Source organism: Sciurus vulgaris, assembly GCF_902686455.1.
Source record: "Sciurus vulgaris genome assembly, chromosome: 3".
In the NCBI taxonomy this organism is placed as follows: domain Eukaryota; kingdom Metazoa; phylum Chordata; class Mammalia; order Rodentia; family Sciuridae; genus Sciurus; species Sciurus vulgaris.
The window spans coordinates 168,269,545-168,293,869 of record NC_136463.1 but is presented as its reverse complement, the minus strand read 5'-3'; the positions used below and the strand labels follow the sequence as shown (position 1 = coordinate 168,293,869).

The 24,325-nt window shown below is 47.3% G+C and overlaps 1 protein-coding gene across 1 annotated transcript in view; it reads left to right on the top strand.

Moving 5' to 3' along the window:
• Positions 1-24,325, top strand: part of MARCHF4 (membrane associated ring-CH-type finger 4) — a 119,621-nt gene that overhangs the window by 23,331 nt on the left and 71,965 nt on the right. The window lies entirely within an intron of this gene.

The following is a 24,325-nucleotide window of genomic DNA, read 5'->3' as shown; positions in this document are numbered from 1 at the left end:
CACCTCGTCCCTCAACATATCACCAAATAGGGCAGAATAGGACAGGAAAAAAATCAGAACACACCTCATATAGGAAGGACAGGTAAAGTCACACGCTGCAGAACAACATTTCGATGGTTGCAACGCTGGACCACATATGCAGTGGTGGTCCCGTGAGATCACCTGCCCACCTGGTCACAGCCGTCTTAGCTTGTGTAAATACACACTGCCACGTGCACACACTGATGAAATCGCCTAATGGCATGTTTCTCAGGACATATCCCCATGGTTGAGTAAGGCAGGACGGTAATGCATACTTTAGCTGGGAATGGGTTCCAAAGTTGGGAAGTTTCTGTGCTAGTGTTGGAAAGTTTCTGTGTGGCCAAGCTGGAACGTACAAACGACACTTCCCAGACCTCTTAGGTAAAGCAAGACTTCTGAGATCAAAGTAAGCCTCTCTCCTCCCACTGCTCAGCCCTCTCCCAGGTTCCCTAGATTGCTAATGGTCTCACCAGGATCCTCTGTGACTCCCCTGCCCCCATCCGACTGACTCAGTCACGAGGCTGCCCTCCCCTCGGGGACCCAGCATTCCCTCCCTGGCATCTTCTCCTCATTTCTGCTGCAGTTACAGACAGAACCGCTCAGACAGGAGCGGGCTTCCAGCCGCTCTTCCCGCCTCTAGTTTCTCCAAGCCTTACAGCATTCAGTTAGAATCCCAAACTATCATCTCTTAGCTGCTGTATTACTGTGGGACATTTCTGAGCCTTAGTATCCTCACCTGCAAAGTGGAAACTCAATACTTTTCTCATAGGGCAGTTCTTAGATTTAGAGAGATACAGAGAAACAGAAAGAAAACACACACACACCTTCTCTATCTACCTACCTACCTACGGCTGGATAAAGGATCCGTAAGAATCTGGCACAAGTTGGGAACTCAGCTTATTAACCGCTAGTCTTGGCATTCATCAACCACTGCTATGGACTGAATGTTTGTGTTCCTTACCCAAATTCCTATGTGAAAACCCTATTCTCCAGGGCGATGGTGAGAGGTAACCGAGTAGATGATGAGGTCACAAGCGTGGAGCGCCTCTGATGGAAACAGTGAATATATAAGAAAAGACTAGAGCTCCCCTCTCCGCCACGTGAGGATTCCTCAAGAAGGCAGCAGACTGCAAGCCAGGCAGGGAGGCCTCACCAGAAGCCACCATGCCAGTATCCTGATCTCAGAGTTCCCAGCCTCCAGAACCATGAGAAAGAAGCGTCTGTTGTTTAAGCCACCCAGTCAATGACGTTTTACAGCAGCCCAAACTAAGACAGATACACTGCTACCAAACCATCTATGGCTCCCTATTGCTTACAGAATAAAATATCTGAGCTCTGGTCCTTGTCCCTGATGCATCCCCAGCTTGCCCACAGCCTTCCACTTCTGCCTTCGCTTTCCGCTAGTCCTCGTCCTTGTGGACAGTGGGACAAGGGGCTGCTCCTCCCAGAGACGCACGTGCTCCCGTCAGCGTGCTCTCTTCCGGAGCTTCTCTTCCTGCCTGCCCTGTCCTTCCCCCACTGCCACCTCTCTCCTGTAGTGGTCACTACTGCAGTCCTGCAGGAGGCCATCAGGAAAGCCCACCTGCCAGCTGGGGAGCAGCAGGTGTCTTGGAAGGGAGGCACTCTGGCACACCCCCAGGCAGAGGAGAAGGAGGTGTGAGGGCCTTTCTGCAGGCCTGTGGGCATCGCTTCAGCACACTGACTTTCTTACGGGGGTCCCGACTGCACCATGACCCAGGTTCACTCATTATTCTGACATTAAATTCTTTAATGTCCTATCCTGTTCCCATGGCTACATATACTCTTATACCCAATTCCTGGCCACTCCCATAGCTATCCTAGGCTGGTCACAGACAGACAGACACACACACACACACACGCACACACCAAGCATCTTGTCAGTCCCTCTGTAGGTCTGCCCTAGCTGTAGACTATCCATCACAGGTTAGATGCCAATTGGGGCACAGGAAGGGGGCTTTTCTCCTCTTCGGAGGCAGGAAGATTTGGGTTTAACCAGTTGCCATCTCTTGTACCAGGTGGGCTCCTGTCACCCCATAAAATACTCGTCCTCATTTTCCTCATCTTTTAGGAGAAGGGGATGACATGAACCTGTGGGCGGTTGTGAGGCTCAACTGCAGAGAGAGCCCGTGAAGTTCAGCACAGTTCCTGTATCCTAAGGCTAGCGGGTGGGGGGCGGGGCTACGTATTGTTTGGCCTGGGCTGGGTATGTGAAAAAATTTTTTTCTTAAAGATCAGTTTGTACACACACACACACAAACACACACACACCTGTTGTGGCTTCTCTTGAAAACTTGGAAGATCAGGACTCAGTGGGCCTCCTCCTCCAGGAGACAGTCTCCAATAATTGCTGAGCAGTGGTCGCCCCTGACCCTGGGCTGCTTGCTACAGTCATGGGCAACCCCTTCTCTGACCCCCTGGGTACTTGGCTGATATTGAACACGGCTGATATTGAAATTCTTCTGTGGTGGCTAGTGAGCAGCTGCGATCTGGGGTCCACCATCATAACCACTCCAGTTTCTCCCTTGGGACCCCCCTCAACCCGCCAGAGCCCAGGAACTGAAGGGTTAAAGCCAGCATGGCAGTAGCCTCGGGGAGCTTACTCAGGGCTAATGGCAGCTGACTGGTTGGTCTCCTTGCAGGTTCAGGTGTTAATTACCCAGATGTTCTGGGTTGAGCCCTGAAACCACCTAGCATGGGGAACAGGGTGCAGCACTTAGTAGGCTGACTGTTGACTGACTGTGGACTGAGGCCTGCCTGTGCCCTCACAATGTGGGCTTCCTCTCCTCTGCCTCCCTTCTCCTTCCCTGCCGACAGGGCCCACCCCCGGGATCCTCCCTGCGGGATCCTCTCTCCAAACGCCATCCACACCACAGTAAGGTAGGCGGGTCCCTCACCCAAGCCCCTTGGCAGCAAGCGGCCTCTTCCAGAATCCAGAGGCAGGGATGCAGATGGCACCTTCTGCCTGGTGGGCAGCCGGAGTAGTCATCCACAAGAGACCGTGGGCGTGATCAAAACTACGCTATTTCTTAAACAATGGAAACAAACAGAAGAGCCATCTCAGTCAGGACAGGGATGCACCAGCGGGGAGCCGGCAGACTGGAGGAGCTGCTAAAAGATATAAAGTAATGAAAACAGTTCTGCCTGCGTGCCTGCTCCTCTCTCCGCCTGCCTGCCTCAGACTGATTCTAGCAGCTGCTTTCCTTCCCCGACCCCCGACCCTGGACTTGGGGATGGAAGAAGAGGGGCAGGAGGAAGAAGAGGAAGTTGTGGCAAGTCCACAACCTGGACAGAAATGTGGAGACATTTAATTGGCAAAGCCAGGAGGCTTGCATAGGAATTCTATGCTGCCTCTGACTGGCTGTGTGATCTTGGGCAAAGCACCTCACCTCTCTGGGCCTTAGTTTTCATAACTCTGAGTAGACTGAGATAATGGAGCATCCAACTCCTTGTTTGCCCTGATGTTCTGTGACCCACACACACTCTTTCATATATGCTACCCCCAGCACTATTTCCTCTGTTGAAATTATTTTGGCTTCCCCTATGCCTACCCCCAGCCCCCTGGCCAGGAAATCCTCAAAATCAAGGATCACTTCCTTTACATTTTTGTCCATGAAATCCTAGGAGTGTGGAAGGTGGTCCGTCTGTGCTAGAATGCCGGACAGAGGGGTGGCCAAAAGGGTAGTGGGATGGGGGCTAAGACTGTCACAGGTAGCAGCCACATGGGCTCCTTCTGTAGGAAGCACAGAGGTGGGCAAAACTGAGATCACTGTTGCCCCTGGATTCACATCGGAGACTGCAAACCTGGGCCCTCCCTGCCCCTTCCTCCCCGCTGCCAAGGACAGCCTCAGGGGAAGGCTGCCGAGGGAGACCCGTGGGGGGCTGGAAGCTCCTTGTTGAAACAAATCATTTCGGGGTTCACATTCACATGCAACCCTAAATGAAACACACAACACTCCGAGGGGAAAGCTTTCCCGCAGCCCACCTGGAGGGGCCTCCTCGGGCCAGGAAGCCCAGGCAGGGTAGCTAGAGCCCAGGTCTAACAGGCCTGGCGGTGCCAACTTCACCCTCTCCACTTCCTGTTTCCTTTGTTTGGGTCCAAGGGTCGGGTGGGAGCGGCAGCTTCTGGAGAGTCACTTCACCACCCAGGCGAACTCCAAGGGAAGGGGGCTGGCGCTGGGGAGCAGCCCAGCAGGGGGGAGCCAGCTGCTGCTTGATTTAAGGAGTTGTTTTCGAATCATCGCAGCAGGAGGCCCAGAAACATGTCAGAAATTATGTGCGTAACTCCCCTGGGGCTCCATGCTACCCTATTGCCCCGGCTGAGTCCGGGTGATAATGGGGTCTCCTGGAGAGTCTCTATAGGATCCCTGGTGATATCAGCCTAATAATTGAGAGACCCCAATAAAACCCAGAGCCCTCAGTCCTTGCCAGCCCCACAGTGGGCCAATGAATGAACGAATGAACAGATGGATGAATGACCAGGAGGGCAGACGAGGATTTGCAAAGGATTGCAAAAGTGCCAGACTCCCCATGGTAATGCCACTTTCTCTCTCGCTGAAGAAAAATACTTCTTGGCTGAACAGTTAAGATGGAAAAGCATGTTTTACAGAGGAGGGGGGTGGAGAGAAAAGAATGAATGGATTTTGTGTTTTGACATATTTACTAAGAGATGTGGAAACTGCTTAGCACCTGCTAATTAGAGCCAGAGCAGCCGAGTTCCCGGTGACGTGCCGGTGCCACGGGAGCTGGAGCCTGGAGGGTGGCTGGCTTTTCCACAGGGGACCATGGGCTTTTTTCCACTGAGGATGGACGGCCACGTGGAGTGGGAAGGTGGAAATGAGGAACTGGGAGTGGCAGGGCCGTTGGACACTGCACCTTAGATTCTCAGCATCTTTTCTTTCCTCAGGGGCCAGACACATGCTTCTCTCACAGATGCCCAAAAGATGGGGCTGCTGGGGGACACTGGAAAAAAGGGGTGTGGCAACCAGGTCTGTGCTGTCAAACTATAGCTTAGGACCTGCAGTACCGAGGTCCAAATGTTACGGAGCTGGGGCTTTCTGAGAAACTGAGGCAGCACGAGGACCCCCTCTTCAAACCCTGATTCTCGCAATCAAGTCAGAAAGATTTCAGACATGTCACTCAGAGTAACAGGAAGGAGTTTATTGAAAGGATGGGGGAAAGGGAAAGGGAACACTCTCGAGGGAGAGAGTGGGGTCCTCTCAGAGAGGAGCGGGACAATGTGCCTCTCTTGCACTCCACTTTTAGTGGGGATCCCAGAGAAGTTTCTGGAGAGTCCAGTTCAAGTCCACCTTTTGACTGACAGCAGGGTGACATCAGACTTTTGAGTCTCCACTGTCGTGGCAACTCTAGGTCACCATGGCCCATGCTGAGTGGTTCTCATTGGATTCTTAACCATACATTCTTACAGATTTGTGGTTAGGAGGAACTAGCCTTATCTCCCAGAGTCTCAGGATCCAGTCACAAAAGTCTCCTCCTTTGGGGTAACTCGGGCTTCTCTTATCGACATTATTTTTGTCCTTCATTTCTCCACAGTGAACAGGTAATTTGCTGAGGAATGTGACATATCCTGTCCACTGAGGCCAGGCAGGGCTGCAGGTAAATTGCTTCTTGGAACAGAAAGCCTGTGGGAGTTAGCACAGTGGACCCATTTTATAGAATTATTCCCTTAACTTTGTGTTCCCACCATCCTCATCTGTCAGCTCCCTGACAAAAAGACTGGTTCAAGATCCTCCTTGTACTAGCGGCTCGGGAAGCTGAAGCAGGAGGATCACGAGTTCAAAGCCAGCTTCAGCAATGGTGAGGCCCTAAGCAACTCAGTGAGGTCCCGTCTCTAAATATAATACAAAATAGGGCTGGGGATGTGGCTCAGGGGTTAAGTGCCCCAGGGTTCAATTCCTGATACAAAAAAAAATCCTCCTTGTAGCTGAGCATGAATGGCACCCTGTGATCCCAGGGTGGCTGAGGCATGAGGATTGCAAGTTCAGGGCTATCCTCGGCAACTTAGCGAGGCCCTAAGCAATTTAGGGAGAACTGTTTCTAAATAAAAAATAAAAAGAGCTGGGGATGTGACCCAGTGGTTTGAGTGCCCTAGTACCGGAAAAAAAAGATCCTCCTTGTGGTTTTTCTCTGGTTTTTCACTAACTCATGTCTCTCTTGAGAATCTCCCCCATCTCCCTTCTCCCTCCTCACCAACCACAGGGCAGCCAAGCTTTTAGGAGCACAGAAATCTGCATTCCCCTGCTTTCTTGCTGTGTCTTTCAGGAAGTTTCCGGGCCTGGGAGATAATCCAGCACTCACTTTATAGGGTTGTTGTCTGGAGTAAATGAGGTGATCCGCAGAAAGACCTTGACACTTAGTAAGTGCTCAATGAATACGGACTATCACCTGGGAAGATTTTGCAGTTCCAGAGCCCTGAATCTCTGAACTCAGCCAATACTTAGGTGTGCGTGTAGTTGGGTCAGAGTCTGTTCAGGAAAATGGACCATGCTAGATGGTCCAGGGAGGGATTTGAAGACAGGGAACTAGTTACCAAGGCGTTGGAAGAGCTTTGAGTGCAAGATGTTGAGGCAGAGCAGAGGCTTTGACCTTAGGCTGGAAGGACAGGAGGAGGTGTGTTACTAGAGTCCGGGAATCCCTGCTTCCCAGTGGAAGCTGGGACCACCCAAGAGGAGGGGCTGTTGAGAGTTGGGGGATCTGGGACCAAGCTGGTTGGAACTACCTTCATTTCTCCCTAACTCCCACCCTTCCTCCTGGCAATGGTGCTGAGAAAGTGAAGATAGCGGGGCCAGTGCTCTGCGACACTGAGCAGAAGGGACAGGGTGAGCAGGGACTGAGCACATTACTAACCCTGCTGCACCTGAGGGTTCTACACTGCTTAAGAAAATGTGGGGAAGGGAAGGGGGTGCCCCTATGATGGCTGGGAGGATCGGAGGAGAACGGCTCACAGTCGGCAGCTGGTGTCCGGTCACCCCAACGGTGCCTGGTCGCCCCAACGGTGCCCATGCTGTTCCCGTCAGGGGGATCCAGTCCCTGAAGTCGTCACTCACCTCTGTGATCTTCTACCATTTTGCTCGTACTTTTATTCCGGTGTTTCTCACATGGCAGTGCCCCTTCGGATCCACAATCTGACTCTTCCACCAGAGTACGGGCTCCGCTTTCCCTCCGGTACCTGCTGTCCTCAGAGGCAGACCCTGCATATCAGCACACATCACTCGACCATCCAAAGCCGCCACCGAGCACGGCTGGGGCTCCAGGGCTCTGGATTCCTAGTTGAGAGTCACTAGCAAAATTTCAAATAAGGGAGCCAGCTGGGAAGACACAGGAAGTCCGAAAGATGGGATGGTTGGGGCTGGCGGGGGTTCATTCCAGGTCATGAATATGTAGTGAGAAATTGTCAGGTCTGGTCTCTAAGCTAGTGGGTGACTAAAATCTTCTGATTTTCATTTATTAAAAAAACTGAAATTTTTAGGGATGTCAGGTAAATAAAAAGAAGGAAATAAAAATTATCCATAATGCCAACCCCCAAATAACAGTAAATATTTTGGAGTTTATCCACGCAGTCATACGCATATGGCTTTTTTTTTTTTCTTAGTATGGAAGTGTCAGTCTGTTTCACAACCTGTTTTTCTTTTTTTTTTTTAACTTAACAATAATGCTTGAATGACTTTCCAAAGCATTACATATTCTTTCACAGTGCACGATTTAAAGCTTCATTGCAGTCCTCCCTGACACTTTTACTCAATTTATTTTATCAATCCCCCCTTCTATTGAAATTTTAATTTGTTTTTACTATTTTAGCATAGTAGATAATCCTACTAAGAAATCCATGGAGAAAAAAAAAAAAAAAAGAATCCATGGAGCCTATTCTTTTTTCACATTGTCCTTATTTCTTTAGGACAGTTTCCTAGAAGTACAGTTGTTGGTCAATGAACACACACACACAACTTTTAACAAGGATTGTTGAATTGATTTTTAGAAAGCCTTTTTTCATTTTTCTTTTTATTTTTTTTAAAATCTATTTTGCATTCTCTGCTTGCTAGAGGAAATAGTACTAGGTAAATTCACCACTACTGAATCGACCTAAAGTCATTTCACCAAAATATTGACTCACCAGATGACTGATTCATAAATATCAAAATAGGAAGATCTATAGTTAGACCAATGGACAGCCAGGCAGACAATCAAAGCCAATTCATGAAATAACCAGTTAACGGAGTAGGTAATTTAAGAAATATACTGACAAACACAGTTATAAAGCACTTTCTATTGCACAGCAAGGTTCTCCTCTGGTTTTTGAGACCACCATCAAATTTCAGAGGAACAGTTTTCATTTTGTTCTTTCAGCAACCATTTAAGGATGGCTCAGTGTGTCGAAATGATGGGAATTTGTGAGTGAGCATCTTTAATATTCAAAAAGTGTATTTCCTCACTGGAAATCAGAATGCTGCCGTCCTGAACGGGCATCTTTCAGTGTCTACTGATTTCTTTTGAATTCTCGTCAATGTCATTTTTGGATGTGACACTTAAATTTTTCATGAATCTTCAGCTAATTTCTAATAGTTCCTCAGTTTGTGTCTAGTGATTGGGGAAATTTAGTATGCGATTTGAGTGCAGCTGCCACTTGTTAGTTCCCCTCTTAGCTTACCCACCATCTAGCATTTTTAGGATTAATAACCAGTTTGCTTTTTATCTTTCCTGAATAATTTCACATTGATGATTAATGTCCATCCATGTGAAGCACTGCTCTTCATTATTAGTGGTCTCCTCTTGGTTTCTGTGCTCCTTTCCTGCTGCTTTGAACAGCTGGCCCTTCCATGGCAGCCCTTCTCTAAACTGCTCTTAAGTCCTCATCTCCCAGTTACTCCTCTATTCTGCACAGAATGTCAGGATTTCATATTTGGTGGGACCACCTCTCATATTTCCTTAGTATGTTGGGAATGGCTTTTAATATTTTCAATCCTAGGCACTTTTAACATTCGCTCACTAATTCCTCAAATTGCACGCTGGTGCTAATGCATTTCTTCTCTCTGCATTTACCCTGTGAAGGGGCCGTTTTGAACCTCTTCTATGTCACTCCCTATTTTTCCAATCTTCAGTCATTTGGGGTCTGTGATCATCAACTCCTCAAACAATATATCAGTTCTAATATTGATTTTCCACAGTTCAGTTCATGCAATTGTTTCTACCCTTTTCTTGCTTAGCCTGTCTTCTGGGGTTCAAATGATTTGAGGCCAATTAATGTTTGGTTCTTTGGTGATCCTGTTTGTCCTCAATACTTTCTTTATGCGTTGATCACTTTTGTCCCAAAGTGTGACGTATATAGATTTCTGCAATTGGTTACCAAGTTGATCTTTCTATGTGTATGTAGTATATCGCCATTTGAACTCAGAGTGGCTCAGGGGCCTCCATGATCATCACAGTCCTCATGGTATCCAGAGTCCGCAGGTGGCATTCTGTGCTGTGGTGGTTGTAAACCAGGACATCGGGTGCATTTGCTGACTTCTTCAAATAAGTGGCTATTTGGGCATTTGTATTTTAATGAATTGTTTTCTGATAAAACAGTCTGCTTTCTTAGGAAGTCCTATTTCCTTCCCTCCCTGCCAACTGGATTCGTTTTCTATTGCTGCTCTACCAAATTGCTGCAAATGCGGCAGCTTTAAGCACCAGAAATTTATTTTATGACTTCTGTAGATCCAAACTCGGATATGGGTCTCACGGGACTGGCGTCAAGATGTTGGCACTGTGTTCCTTTCTGGAGGCACCAGGGGGACGTTTATTTTCTGCTCATTCTAGTTGTTGGCAGAATTCAATTCCTTGTGACTAGAGGATGAAGTCCCAGCTTTCCTGCTGGCTGTACGCTAAGGCCCATACCTGGCTTCTAGAGTCCGCCACATTCCTTGGCTTGTGTCCCTCTTCCCCTTTCCTCAAAACCAGCAGCAGCATCCTTAATTCCCTCTTATCAAGCAGTGTGACATACCCACAGGTTTCATGGAAGGATATGGTCACGTTAGGTGGACATATCCTATTCTTCAAGCCAACATTAGGTATTAGCCTTTAAAAAAAGAGAGAGAATTACTTCAGCTAGGGTGTTTCAGGCTTAGATTTAGGGGAGTGACATAAGATACCCCATATTTGGTTTCATACCATACTATAAAAATGCCTCCGCCAAATCCCAGGTGGGAGTGGTTGTAGGCATGGTCTGTTCCGCGGGCACCGAGGAGATGTGTCCTAGGAACAGGTGTCTCTCAGAGGACTGCATGAGCTGAGTATGAGAAGAATGGACGTTCCCATCACGACCCTGAGGGAGAACAGGTGAAAACACTTACCTGGAGCACTTTAAGGAAATGAGGTCAAGCGAAATTAGTTTAGAGCAGAGAAAAATGAGTAAGGCAGGAGTCATGTGCCCAGTAGTTGCTGGGTCTTGGGGTGTGTGTGTGAAATGGCAGGGAGCCACCAAGCAAGGTTCATGTGTTGGGTCAGTTCACACCCCCACCCTCAGCAACAAAGATGCTCCAGAGCTTCTCCAGTGTTTGGTATTTTATATTAATTTTAGCCAGTATGGGAGTTACATGATATATCATTGTGCTTTTGAATTCATTTTTTTAAAAAATTGCCACTGAAACTGGACACTTTCATAAATCCAGTGGTCCTTTGGTCATCTTCTTTTGTGAAGTTCTTATTCAAGCCTGTTGCCCATTTTATCTGATTCTTTGATTTTGGTTTGTAGGAGTTCCTTATATATTCTGGATTTCAGTTCTTTGTTATATATGTATCTTACAAATATCTTCTATTCCAGAGCTTGCCTTTTTATTTAGATGAACTAAAGTTCTTAATTTTAACAAGTTTTTTCCTGAACGTGGTCAATCCTATTTGTATGCCGTGTTAAAAACAAACAAACAAACAAAAAAAAAAAAACTTGCCTATCTCAAACATCATGGGGGCTGGGGTTGTGGCTCAGTGGCAGAGCCCTTGCCTAGCATGTGCGAGGCACTGGGTTCCATCCTTAGCACCACATAAAAATCAATCAATAGAATACCATAATAATTTTAAAAAACCATGAAAAATTCCTTTGTTTAGAAGTTAATCCATCTAGAATTATTTTTGTGTATGGGGTAAGGTGAGTTCAGATTCACCATTTTTGGTGTGGATACACAATTCACGTGGCACTGTTTATTAAGAAGACTAGCTTCCCCTGCAGCCCTACAATTTCACATTTATCATAAATCAAGTCATTGTGTGTCTGTGTACATGAACCAGTGCTGGGACACTACTTTGTTCCGGTAGTCTCTTTCAATTCAATTTAATTCCACACCGAATTAATTTCTGTGGCTTTATCATTAGTCTTTCATGGTACTAGGGATCCAACCCAGGGCCTTGCACATGCTAGACAAGCATTCTACCACCCAGCTACATCCAAGCCCTTTTTATTTTATTTTGAGACAGGGTCTCACTGTTTCCCAGACTGGCCTAGAACTTTTCTCCTGCTTCAGCCTCCCGAGTACCTGAGATTACAGACATGTGTCACCACACCCAGCTTGATTTCCCTCTTTTATCTTGAGTCTTATGGTTAGAGATCTATCCATATTATTTTTATAAGACTTTTCAAATACCTGAATTTTTTTACTTTCTTGATTTTCTCTAAATGTGCATTTGTTTTCTATTTCATTCATTTCTGATCGTTTTTTTATGATTCCCTTCTCTCTACTTACTTTGGGTTTAATTCACTTCTAGAGTATTTGAATGAATTCTTAGATTCTCAATTTTCAGCCTTTTTTTCTAATATAAATGTATAAAGACATAATTGAAGCTATAATTGTATCACATTTCTGATATATCATATTTTTATTGCTAAGGATGAAAATTTCCAGTTGATTTCTTCTTTGACCCATGGATTAGTTAGGAGTTTGTATTAGTCAGCTTTCTGTTACTGAGATAAAATACCTGACATAATCACTTAAGGGGAGGAAAGGGATTTTAGTTAGTTTTGGAGGTTTCACCCCATGGTCAACTGGCCCTGTTGCTTTTGGGTCTGTAGCAAAGAAATACATCATGGTGGGATGCGTGGTAGGGGAAGACACTTACTTCATGGTGGCCAGGAAGCAAAGACAGAGGGAAAGGGGCTCGGGTCCCAAAATCCCATTCAAGAGCTCATCTCTAGCGACTTAACCTTCTCCCACTAGGCTCCAGCTTGTAAAGGTCCCTGTGCTTCTCAGTAATGCCACCAACAAGCAACGGAGCCCTTAACAATGGACCTTTGGGCACAGATCTTAGCCATAAAGGGCTTATTACTCAATTCTCAAATATTTGGTTGTAGTCTAGTCATTTTTTAGTTAATGATTCCTGGTTTAATTTGACATGATCAGAGGAAATTGGAAGTGATTTTGATTCTTTAAATTTTTTTAGAATTTTCCTTTTGGTGTAAGATATGTTCAAATTTGGGACATGTTTCATGGGGAAAAACATGCTTCTTAGCATCATCATGAGCAAGTCTTTACATATCTCGGTAGCTCAAGTAGGTTTGTTGATTTTGTTTTTCAGATCTTTCATATCCTTATTGATTTTTTTGGTCTGATGATTCTCAGTTATCAAGGGAATTGTGTTACTAATTCTCTCTGTGATTGTGGCTTTGTCTATTTCTCCTTTTATTCCCATCAATCTTTGCCATATATATGTTTTGGGTTCTGAGGAAGTTGTATGGAAAGAATTGTTCTATTTTCCTGATAGATTGACCATATTTTCATTATAAAATCATTATTAATGAAAAATATTGACCATGTCCTCATTATAAAATGAATGATCATATTTGTGCGCTGCAGATCAGTCCCCAGCAGTGCTTCCAGCTGCACAGTACATTTTGACATCAGGGCGGCTGCATAGTTTTCTTCTGGTAATCTTTCTAAGGTGTTACTTTTACTTTTCTCCTTTACTTTCAATCTTTTGCATCTTTATTCTAAGGGAGATTATTTTTTTATACAGCCTGACCAAATCTTTATTTTAATTGAGGCAGTTCATTGATATTTGATGTAATTATTGAGATAGTTGGGTTTATATTTACTATTTGCTTTCTACGTTTTGATTTGTCCCACTTTTTATCTTTTCTTCTTTCTGTCCATTTTTGTATTAATTTAGAATCTTTTCCTTTCTATTAACTTTTTAGTTACATATTCTTATCTTTCTTTTCTTTATTGCAGTCTAATATAAATTGGTAGTTATTATTTTTCTCACTTCTGAGATAACGTATAAGACCTTAGAACGCTTACATCTGTCCACCACATATGTCAGTTTTACTTTTGCAAATATTTAAGACCTCATATCACTGTTGTTTTGTGCAGTCAATATACTGTTGTATTTATCCACATGTTTACTCTTTGAGCTGCTCCTCATTTCTTCCAGAACTGTCTAAAAACAACTGAAGCACTAAATGGTGACCCCATTCACTGAGATGTAAACCAGGACTCCAATGGTCCACAAAAAGCTAGGACATAGCAGGAACCATGTGAAAGGGACCCCCAGCCTGGGTCTGCCTGCTGTGTCCCTCAAACAACCCACTTAGTATTCATAAGCCTCAGTTTCTTCACTTATTAAAATAAAGATTATACCCCTGTTTGTCTTACCTGTGTTACACGTATGTTCAAGATTAAATGAGATAGTAGATGTGAAAATACTGCAGCCTAAATCGGGGACTGCAAACTGACCCATAGGCTGCATTTGAGCGGCAGACATGTTTTTAAAATTTTTTTTGTATTATTACACAGCACTTTCTTTTTTAAACCAAAGCACTTTCTTTTTTTTATGTGTGTTTAAAAAAAAATCACATCTCCATCAGGTGTAGTGGTACATGCCTGTAATCCCAGGTACTCAGGAGGGCTAAGGCAGAAGGATAATTTTGAGGCCAGCCTCAGCAATTTAGCAAAACCTTATCTCAAAATTTTAAAATAATACTAACAAAAAAGGCTGGGGATAAAGCTTAGATTCAATTCCTAGTACTGAGAAAAAAAAATCATATTTCACACAAAAATACAGATTTCCGCCTTTCTCCCTGGATGGGTAGGATCTGACGATTTGACCGTAGACCTGGCTTTACCCCTGTGGCCAATGGCTGGGGCTGAGGAGTGGCTCCCCACTTGCCCGAGCCCAGCTGCAGCTATGGGGAAACCCACTTTCCCGGTGCGCACCCAGCCACACCGGCCTTGCCAAGGGTGCTCCAATCTGCTGCCTTGTCTCAGTCTGTGGCCCTGCTAAAGCAGCGTATCAACAGTAGTTGTTACTACTCATTTAGAAGCAGGGACACACGGGGACAGAGCTTTCTAGTGTTAAGTGTTGCTAAGCGCTGAAACAGGTGACTGAGGAGGTTGTAGAAACATTTCCCTGGAGACCTAAAATAATACAGATTTATCCACAGCCTCTCCAGGAAGCAGGGGAAGGGCACAATGACTGTGCCAAGCTTCTTCCAGGTTGGCTGGGGGTGGGGAGAACCTGAATTTCAGAACCCATCTGTTGGAGGGAGGTAGACATATAATCCTAAATTATATATTATATAGGTTATGTATTACAATATAATTCGGCATTTAGAAAACAAAACAAAATTTTATAATACAGAAAACAGCAAGGCATGGGGCTTTTATCAAAAGTAGGTATAGTAGGGTGTGGTGGTGCACACCTCTAATTACGGTGACTCAGGAGGCTGAGCCAGGAGGATCGCAAGTTCAAGACCAGCCTCAAACAGCTTAGCAAGGCCCTAAGCAAGTTAGTGAGCCCTTGTCTCAGAATAAAAAATAAAAAGGGCTGGGGATATGGCTCAGTGGTAGAAACACCTCTGGGTTTAATTCCTAATACCAAAAAAAAAAAAAAAAAAAAAAGAATGGGTTTGTCAATACTTGTTGAACCACCCACTTAAAATCTGCAAATTTTATTGTATGTTCATAATATCTCAATTTTTTAAAAAATACAAAGTAAAAACAAAACTTTAAAAGGGAGGCAAGGAGTAAATCATAATTCTAACAGTCCAGGCACTTATTAGGTGGCAGGCAATGGACCTTATACCATATGTGGATTGCCTGCGTTATTTGCCCTCTCAGTATCTTGCGAGGTAGGCGCTATGGTTATTCCATTTTACCACATGCTGGCTGAGACTGAGGTTCTGGGTGATGAAACAGTGCACCATTTTCTCGGGCTGAACCTGGGGGAGCCACGCCTTGAACTCCAAACTGAAGGATGCCCGTGCCACGTTCTCACTATCTCTGCTCTCATCGCTTGGATGACTGCGAAGGAGAGGATTCATTGTTACTGGCAGGAGAGACGTCACTGAACTCACTGTAGCCTGGGTCTGGAAGCCTATCCAGGCACACGCCTGGCTCACTCAGGGTTGGGCACTGTTCAGAAGACCCAAGCTGGAGTCGCCACAGGGCTCTGATGGCAGGGGACAGACTCTAGACAAGAGGGAAGGGGTTCTTCTGAGGCACTGATTACTCCTTCCCGAGGGAGGCTGGGACTCCCTGGCCTTCCTGGTAAGCAGCTTTGTTCATTGACAGGACGCCTCATGTCGAGACTCTCCATCTTCACAGAACATACTCCGACCCACCCAGCCAGGTCAGCATACCTGAGACCAGCTCTTAATTTGAGAATCTGGTGAATGTTAAGAATCCTTCCACAGAAAAAGTGCACGTGGACACGTACATGCAAAATACCCCTACATTTCAGGAGATTTGGAGGTCCTCTGAGGTTATTGATGAACCCTAAGTCAAAAACCTTTGTACTAAATAAGGATGGGCCAGTTTCCATGGGCCCTGAGCCAGTCTTCGACTTCTCTGATTATTTCAGGCACCTCATCACCTGTTGGCCAAACATCTGGTTTTAGCTTGTTTTTCTCCTAATGACTTGATGTCGACCTCATGGTCTCTTCTTGTCTCCTGATAAACTGATCCTGGTAAGTACGTCCCGGAGATGCTGGCTTGGCCAATTCTCGTCCCTGTTCTCCCCTTGGACTTCTTAGCCATCTTTGGCAACTTATGTTATTCACCAGCATAGACACACGCACATCATCGTCATCGTCCTCATCATCATGTGCGACGCTTTTGATCAGTCTAGCCCTGGTTTCACAGTCATTTCAGTCACAAAGACTTGCCTAACAGAAGTCTGTTTAGAGGGTCACTGTGTACAGATGTGCAGGTTGTTCATCGGACAAGAGTCTGTTGGGAGAGCTAGTCACTGAGCAGAAATCTAGCGCATGCTAGATTTCATCCGAGGTACTGGGGTCCATGACTGGTTCTTCCCAGAGGAAGGGACGTCTTTTTCTTACACAAATACAGCATATGGGACACTGGCAGTCCTGCTGTATTAATGGTGGCACGCAGAATCTGGAAAGACTGACATATCTGAGGATAAAACACCAGTTGGTCCTGCCTGCTCTGGTTTTGTATCACTGGTTACCTTGTTTTCTTTCTCCTCAATGAACAAGACTTTTTAATATTCCTAGGGCTGCACTGGCTTAAAAGGATGAGACTCGAGTGGCTCATTTCCTTGCAGATGAGAGGAGAATGTCAGGGGACAGGAAGGCAGCAAGCAAAGGCTGTCCTGAGGAGTGGGTCTCTGCATGATGATAGTGAGAGCTTAGGCCAGGCACCTGAGGGTGAAGTTCCATGACCACGTAAGAGGTGAGCCTGGCTGGGGGGCAGGGGGTGGCTTCTCAGGCCCTGGGGAAGGAAGCGATTGCAATAGCTTAGGAAGTAAATCCAGCATCTGGGGGAAGGTTTTCCTAACCCAACCCTGTTTCTCCCATGACCCAGCTTCAGCAAAAAAATTCAGTGGCTACATTTCCCACATTGGTTTTCAGCACAAAACACAGCAGACTGGGGTCATGGAGGAGGGTGTTTTTGTGCCTCCTGAAAGGCTAACAGAAAGTCTGTAACCTTTTTGCTCAAAATTGTAGTATTTCTCTAGTCCTCAAATTCTCCCCGAGGTGTGAATGATTTTAAAATAGCTGAACTCTGAGGCTGAGGGAAAGCCCGTAGAATTCCTCTGACTTCAGTGGGGCGGGGAGTTTGATTTCCTGGGTCTGATAATTGTACAGGGAATGTCTACGGTGTTAACGTTGGGACAGACTTAATGGGAGACATATGGAGACCACATTATTTTTGCAACTTTTCTATAAGTCGAGAAATAGTTCAAAAAATAAAAATATCCCTGAGCAGAGTCCTCAATCCCTCTTTCTTTACTTTCACCCTTTCTCCATCAAGGGCGTTTTTCAACCAATGCTCTTGCTCTGTGGCTTTCACTCACTTCTCAGATATCTCTTCAACCCATCCATTCCTCTGTATCCCAGCTGCTGTCATCTTCCATCGTATTTTTCCTAGAGCTGTCGTTTCTTTCAGGATCAGAGGGCTACACTCTCTTTGTGGACCTCCCTTCCCTCTGCTTCAAAGCTCTCTGCCCCTCACATAGGCCCTCCTCTCCTCACCTGGTGAACTTCTCTCATCCTTCAGACCCTGGCCTTCCCTGTGGGTTGGGCCTCCTCCGGCAAGCTTCTGCAGACACTACGTTCACTGTCCACTCACTCATTGCACGCTGTCACTTCTGTGATCCCTAAGAGCACAGGTGTTGTGTCCACTCTGGGACCATCGGCTTCCCAGTACCTTACATGGAGGCCGGCACACTCAGGACGTTGAATGATTTTGTTGAATGAATGAACCAACATTTTTAAGCATTAAGAATATGCACAAAACAATAAAGCTCCTAGTTCTGTGTGCTCACAAGAGGCTGGCAGGTGCCCAGGAAGCAGAAGACCTTACCATCAATGGCGTGTATGTGTATGGAGGGCTGGGAGAACCAGTTCAAAACGTTGCTTAATGTAGGGACCAACCATTAGCATCTTCTCAGGACTGACAGAAATCCTAGAATGTGGGACTTTCAGTGCTAAAACTGGGACTTTCAGTGCTAAAACTGTGACACTCCCCTGGACCATTGGTCACCCCAAAAAATGCTCCAACTCACTGTTTTGTAGACTGCTAAACCCAAGAGACAGCACTCAGGTGCTGAATCTGCTTACTGTAGTGGAGAAGCTCTTGATGACTGATTGTGCCTGTTTTCACACTCTGGGAACAAGCAGCCAACAGCTCTTTACCAGACTGCTTAGAGATAAGGAGGTGTGATATTCTGAGACCCTCCTATTTAATCTCACATAGGGCAGGCGAGACAGCTTCAGCCTTAGATCTCTCACACAAAGCTAGATCTCTAGCAGAGCTGTCCAAGACTTCAGTGTGCATATAAGTGGCCTAGAATCTTTGCTAAACTATGGATCCTGATTCTGCAGGTGTAGGATAGAGCCTGAGAGTCTGCATTTTTATAGGTACCCAGTCCAGTGTAGGTTCTTCTGGTCCACAGACCACACTTTGAGTAGCAAAGGGTTCAGATTGTCTCATCCTTAGGTATTAGAATTTTCTGGGGGGATTTTCTGTTGTCCAGCCATGAAACCAGAGCAATGAAGTCATTTTCTAGGGTGGGACCCGGCATCAGTATTTTTAACTTTCCCCAGCATTTCCAGTGCACAGACAGGACTGCAAATCCCAGGAAGGGGAAGTAGAGAAAAATATGACTTGATGATAAAGGCTGATTGATTGGTCCAGATGGGCTAGGCTGCGTTATCAAGAGATTCATTGGAAGTAGAATCAGAAATCTAAAAGAGGGAGCTTATTTTGGAAAGCCTAGAGGCAGTATTTAAAAAAAAAAATCAGGGTAGAATGGTTTGTTTTTTGGCATCTAACAGGGACCCACCAACATTTCCTGAGCCCTCAGCGTGATGGAGGCCATGTGCAATTGTGGGGGGGAGGAGCCCCCACTTTGACAGCAGCTAGTGGGAGAGAGCAGAGACCTTCCAGAACCAGAGAAGCACAGGTTTCAGACCAAGGCATCCACATCAGTCCTCTAACTACTCAGTGTATCTTTCATTCCTTGCTCTTGCTTGTTGATGCTTCGTAGCAGCTATTCCGGACTCTCTCTTTCACTTCAAGTTGCCAAGCAGGTGACCTTGCCTCCTACTTTACTGAGAAAGTTGGGGTCAGTCATTCACATTCCACCATCTTCCCCCTTTCGCCTATCACACTCTCTTCACCTCTGCAAATGTCTCTCTTTATCTGGCCTGTCACTTTCCCTGTTTGAAAAGCAGCATGCTGCCTCTTTCCCGAGGTGACCCCACATTGGTGCTCTTCCATCTCCATGTGGACTCGACTTCATCCATTGCAACCACGGTCACATTCATCCCACTTGGACATCTGCAGTCCCTTTCCCTGCACTGGCTCCCTCTCCTCTGCACACAGTGCTTGTGTCTGCAATTCCCTCTCTTTCATTTCCTCATGCCCTGGTTTCGATCTCCACCATGGATTTAAAGGGTTCTTTGGAAGGTCCCTGGTGACCTAATAGTAAACATCAGTGCCTTTTAGAAGACCCACCCTCCTTGCTCCTCTGCACTTTAGGTACTCCTGATTCCCCCCTTCTCTACCAGATGCCTTGCTCTCTCGGTTCTCTCTTTATAATTTCTGTGTGCAGTGACTAAGAGGAGCAGCTGCTCCACACCAGCCTGTCTGGTGAAATCCTGTGTTGACTTCAGGCCATTCTCCACCTGTGGTGATGAAATCAAAGGCATGATTAAATGGCAGCCAGCATTTCCCACCTCGTCCCTCAACATATCACCAAATAGGGCAGAATAGGACAGGAAAAAAATCAGAACACACCTCATATAGGAAGGACAGGTAAAGTCACACGCTGCAGAACAACATTTCGATGGTTGCAACGCTGGACCACATATGCAGTGGTGGTCCCGTGAGATCACCTGCCCACCTGGTCACAGCCGTCTTAGCTTGTGTAAATACACACTGCCACGTGCACACACTGATGAAATCGCCTAATGGCATGTTTCTCAGGACATATCCCCATGGTTGAGTAAGGCAGGACGGTAATGCATACTTTAGCTGGGAATGGGTTCCAAAGTTGGGAAGTTTCTGTGCTAGTGTTGGAAAGTTTCTGTGTGGCCAAGCTGGAACGTACAAACGACACTTCCCAGACCTCTTAGGTAAAGCAAGACTTCTGAGATCAAAGTAAGCCTCTCTCCTCCCATGCTCAGCCCTCTCCCAGGTTCCCTAGATTGCTAATGGTCTCACCAGGATCCTCTGTGACTCCCCTGCCCCCATCCGACTGACTCAGTCACGAGGCTGCCCTCCCTCGGGACCCAGCATTCCCTCCCTGGCATCTTCTCCTCATTTCTGCTGCAGTTACAGACAGAACCGCTCAGACAGGAGCGGCTTCCAGCCGCTCTTCCCGCCTCTAGTTTCTCCAAGCCTTACAGCATTCAGTTAGAATCCCAAACTATCATCTCTTAGCTGCTGTATTACTGTGGGACATTTCTGAGCCTTAGTATCCTCACCTGCAAAGTGGAAACTCAATACTTTTCTCATAGGGCAGTTCTTAGATTTAGAGAGATACAGAGAAACAGAAAGAAAACACACACACCTTCTCTATCTACCTACCTACCTACGGCTGGATAAAGGATCCGTAAGAATCTGGCACAAGTTGGGAACTCAGCTTATTAACCGCTAGTCTTGGCATTCATCAACCACTGCTATGGACTGATGTTTGTGTTCCTTACCCAAATTCCTATGTGAAAACCCTATTCTCCAGGGCGATGGTGAGAGGTAACCGAGTAGATGATGAGGTCACAAGCGTGGAGCGCCTCTGATGGAAACAGTGAATATATAGAAAAGACTAGAGCTCCCCTCTCCGCCACGTGAGGATTCCTCAAGAAGGCAGCAGACTGCAAGCCAGGCAGGGAGGCCTCACCAGAAGCCACCATGCCAGTATCCTGATCTCAGAGTTCCCAGCCTCCAGAACCATGAGAAAGAAGCGTCTGTTGTTTAAGCCACCCAGTCAATGACGTTTTACAGCAGCCCAAACTAAGACAGATACACTGCTACCAAACCATCTATGGCTCCCTATTGCTTACAGAATAAAATATCTGAGCTCTGGTCCTTGTCCCTGATGCATCCCCAGCTTGCCCACAGCCTTCCACTTCTGCCTTCGCTTTCCGCTAGTCCTCGTCCTTGTGGACAGTGGGACAAGGGGCTGCTCCTCCCAGAGACGCACGTGCTCCCGTCAGCGTGCTCTCTTCCGGAGCTTCTCTTCCTGCCTGCCCTGTCCTTCCCCCACTGCCACCTCTCTCCTGTAGTGGTCACTACTGCAGTCCTGCAGGAGGCCATCAGGAAAGCCCACCTGCCAGCTGGGGAGCAGCAGGTGTCTTGGAAGGGAGGCACTCTGGCACACCCCCAGGCAGAGGAGAAGGAGGTGTGAGGGCCTTTCTGCAGGCCTGTGGGCATCGCTTCAGCACACTGACTTTCTTACGGGGGTCCCGACTGCACCATGACCCAGGTTCACTCATTATTCTGACATTAAATTCTTTAATGTCCTATCCTGTTCCCATGGCTACATATACTCTTATACCCAATTCCTGGCCACTCCCATAGCTATCCTAGGCTGGTCACAGACAGACAGACACACACACACACACACGCACACACCAAGCATCTTGTCAGTCCCTCTGTAGGTCTGCCCTAGCTGTAGACTATCCATCACAGGTTAGATGCCAATTGGGGCACAGGAAGGGGGCTTTTCTCCTCTTCGGAGGCAGGAAGATTTGGGTTTAACCAGTTGCCATCTCTTGTACCAGGTGGGCTCCTGTCACCCCATAAAATACTCGTCCTCATTTTCCTCATCTTTTAGGAGAAGGGGATGACATGAACCTGTGGGCGGTTGTGAGGCTCAACTGCAGAGAGAGCCCGTGAAGTTCAGCACAGTTCCTGTATCCTAAGGCTAGCGGGTGGGGGGCGGGGCTACGTATTGTTTGGCCTGGGCTGGGTATGTGAAAAAATTTTTTCTTAAAGATCAGTTTGTACACACACACACAAACACACACACACCTGTTGTGGCTTCTCTTGAAAACTTGGAAGATCAGGACTCAGTGGGCCTCCTCCTCCAGGAGACAGTCTCCAATAATTGCTGAGCAGTGGTCGCCCCTGACCCTGGGCTGCTTGCTACAGTCATGGGCAACCCCTTCTCTGACCCCCTGGGTACTTGGCTGATATTGAACACGGCTGATATTGAAATTCTTCTGTGGTGGCTAGTGAGCAGCTGCGATCTGGGGTCCACCATCATAACCACTCCAGTTTCTCCCTTGGGACCCCCCTCAACCCGCCAGAGCCCAGGAACTGAAGGGTTAAAGCCAGCATGGCAGTAGCCTCGGGGAGCTTACTCAGGGCTAATGGCAGCTGACTGGTTGGTCTCCTTGCAGGTTCAGGTGTTAATTACCCAGATGTTCTGGGTTGAGCCCTGAAACCACCTAGCATGGGGAACAGGGTGCAGCACTTAGTAGGCTGACTGTTGACTGACTGTGGACTGAGGCCTGCCTGTGCCCTCACAATGTGGGCTTCCTCTCCTCTGCCTCCCTTCTCCTTCCCTGCCGACAGGGCCCACCCCCGGGATCCTCCCTGCGGGATCCTCTCTCCAAACGCCATCCACACCACAGTAAGGTAGGCGGGTCCCTCACCCAAGCCCCTTGGCAGCAAGCGGCCTCTTCCAGAATCCAGAGGCAGGGATGCAGATGGCACCTTCTGCCTGGTGGGCAGCCGGAGTAGTCATCCACAAGAGACCGTGGGCGTGATCAAAACTACGCTATTTCTTAAACAATGGAAACAAACAGAAGAGCCATCTCAGTCAGGACAGGGATGCACCAGCGGGAGCCGGCAGACTGGAGGAGCTGCTAAAAGATATAAAGTAATGAAAACAGTTCTGCCTGCGTGCCTGCTCCTCTCTCCGCCTGCCTGCCTCAGACTGATTCTAGCAGCTGCTTTCCTTCCCCGACCCCCGACCCTGGACTTGGGGATGGAAGAAGAGGGGCAGGAGGAAGAAGAGGAAGTTGTGGCAAGTCCACAACCTGGACAGAAATGTGGAGACATTTAATTGGCAAAGCCAGGAGGCTTGCATAGGAATTCTATGCTGCCTCTGACTGGCTGTGTGATCTTGGGCAAAGCACCTCACCTCTCTGGGCCTTAGTTTTCATAACTCTGAGTAGACTGAGATAATGGAGCATCCAACTCCTTGTTTGCCCTGATGTTCTGTGACCCACACACACTCTTTCATATATGCTACCCCCAGCACTATTTCCTCTGTTGAAATTATTTTGGCTTCCCCTATGCCTACCCCCAGCCCCCTGGCCAGGAAATCCTCAAAATCAAGGATCACTTCCTTTACATTTTTGTCCATGAAATCCTAGGAGTGTGGAAGGTGGTCCGTCTGTGCTAGAATGCCGGACAGAGGGGTGGCCAAAAGGGTAGTGGGATGGGGGCTAAGACTGTCACAGGTAGCAGCCACATGGGCTCCTTCTGTAGGAAGCACAGAGGTGGGCAAAACTGAGATCACTGTTGCCCCTGGATTCACATCGGAGACTGCAAACCTGGGCCCTCCCTGCCCCTTCCTCCCCGCTGCCAAGGACAGCCTCAGGGGAAGGCTGCCGAGGGAGACCCGTGGGGGGCTGGAAGCTCCTTGTTGAAACAAATCATTTCGGGGTTCACATTCACATGCAACCCTAAATGAAACACACAACACTCCGAGGGGAAAGCTTTCCCGCAGCCCACCTGGAGGGGCCTCCTCGGGCCAGGAAGCCCAGGCAGGGTAGCTAGAGCCCAGGTCTAACAGGCCTGGCGGTGCCAACTTCACCCTCTCCACTTCCTGTTTCCTTTGTTTGGGTCCAAGGGTCGGGTGGGAGCGGCAGCTTCTGGAGAGTCACTTCACCACCCAGGCGAACTCCAAGGGAAGGGGGCTGGCGCTGGGGAGCAGCCCAGCGGGGGGAGCCAGCTGCTGCTTGATTTAAGGAGTTGTTTTCGAATCATCGCAGCAGGAGGCCCAGAAACATGTCAGAAATTATGTGCGTAACTCCCCTGGGGCTCCATGCTACCCTATTGCCCCGGCTGAGTCCGGGTGATAATGGGGTCTCCTGGAGAGTCTCTATAGGATCCCTGGTGATATCAGCCTAATAATTGAGAGACCCCAATAAAACCCAGAGCCCTCAGTCCTTGCCAGCCCCACAGTGGGCCAATGAATGAACGAATGAACAGATGGATGAATGACCAGGAGGGCAGACGAGGATTTGCAAAGGATTGCAAAAGTGCCAGACTCCCCATGGTAATGCCACTTTCTCTCTCGCTGAAGAAAAATACTTCTTGGCTGA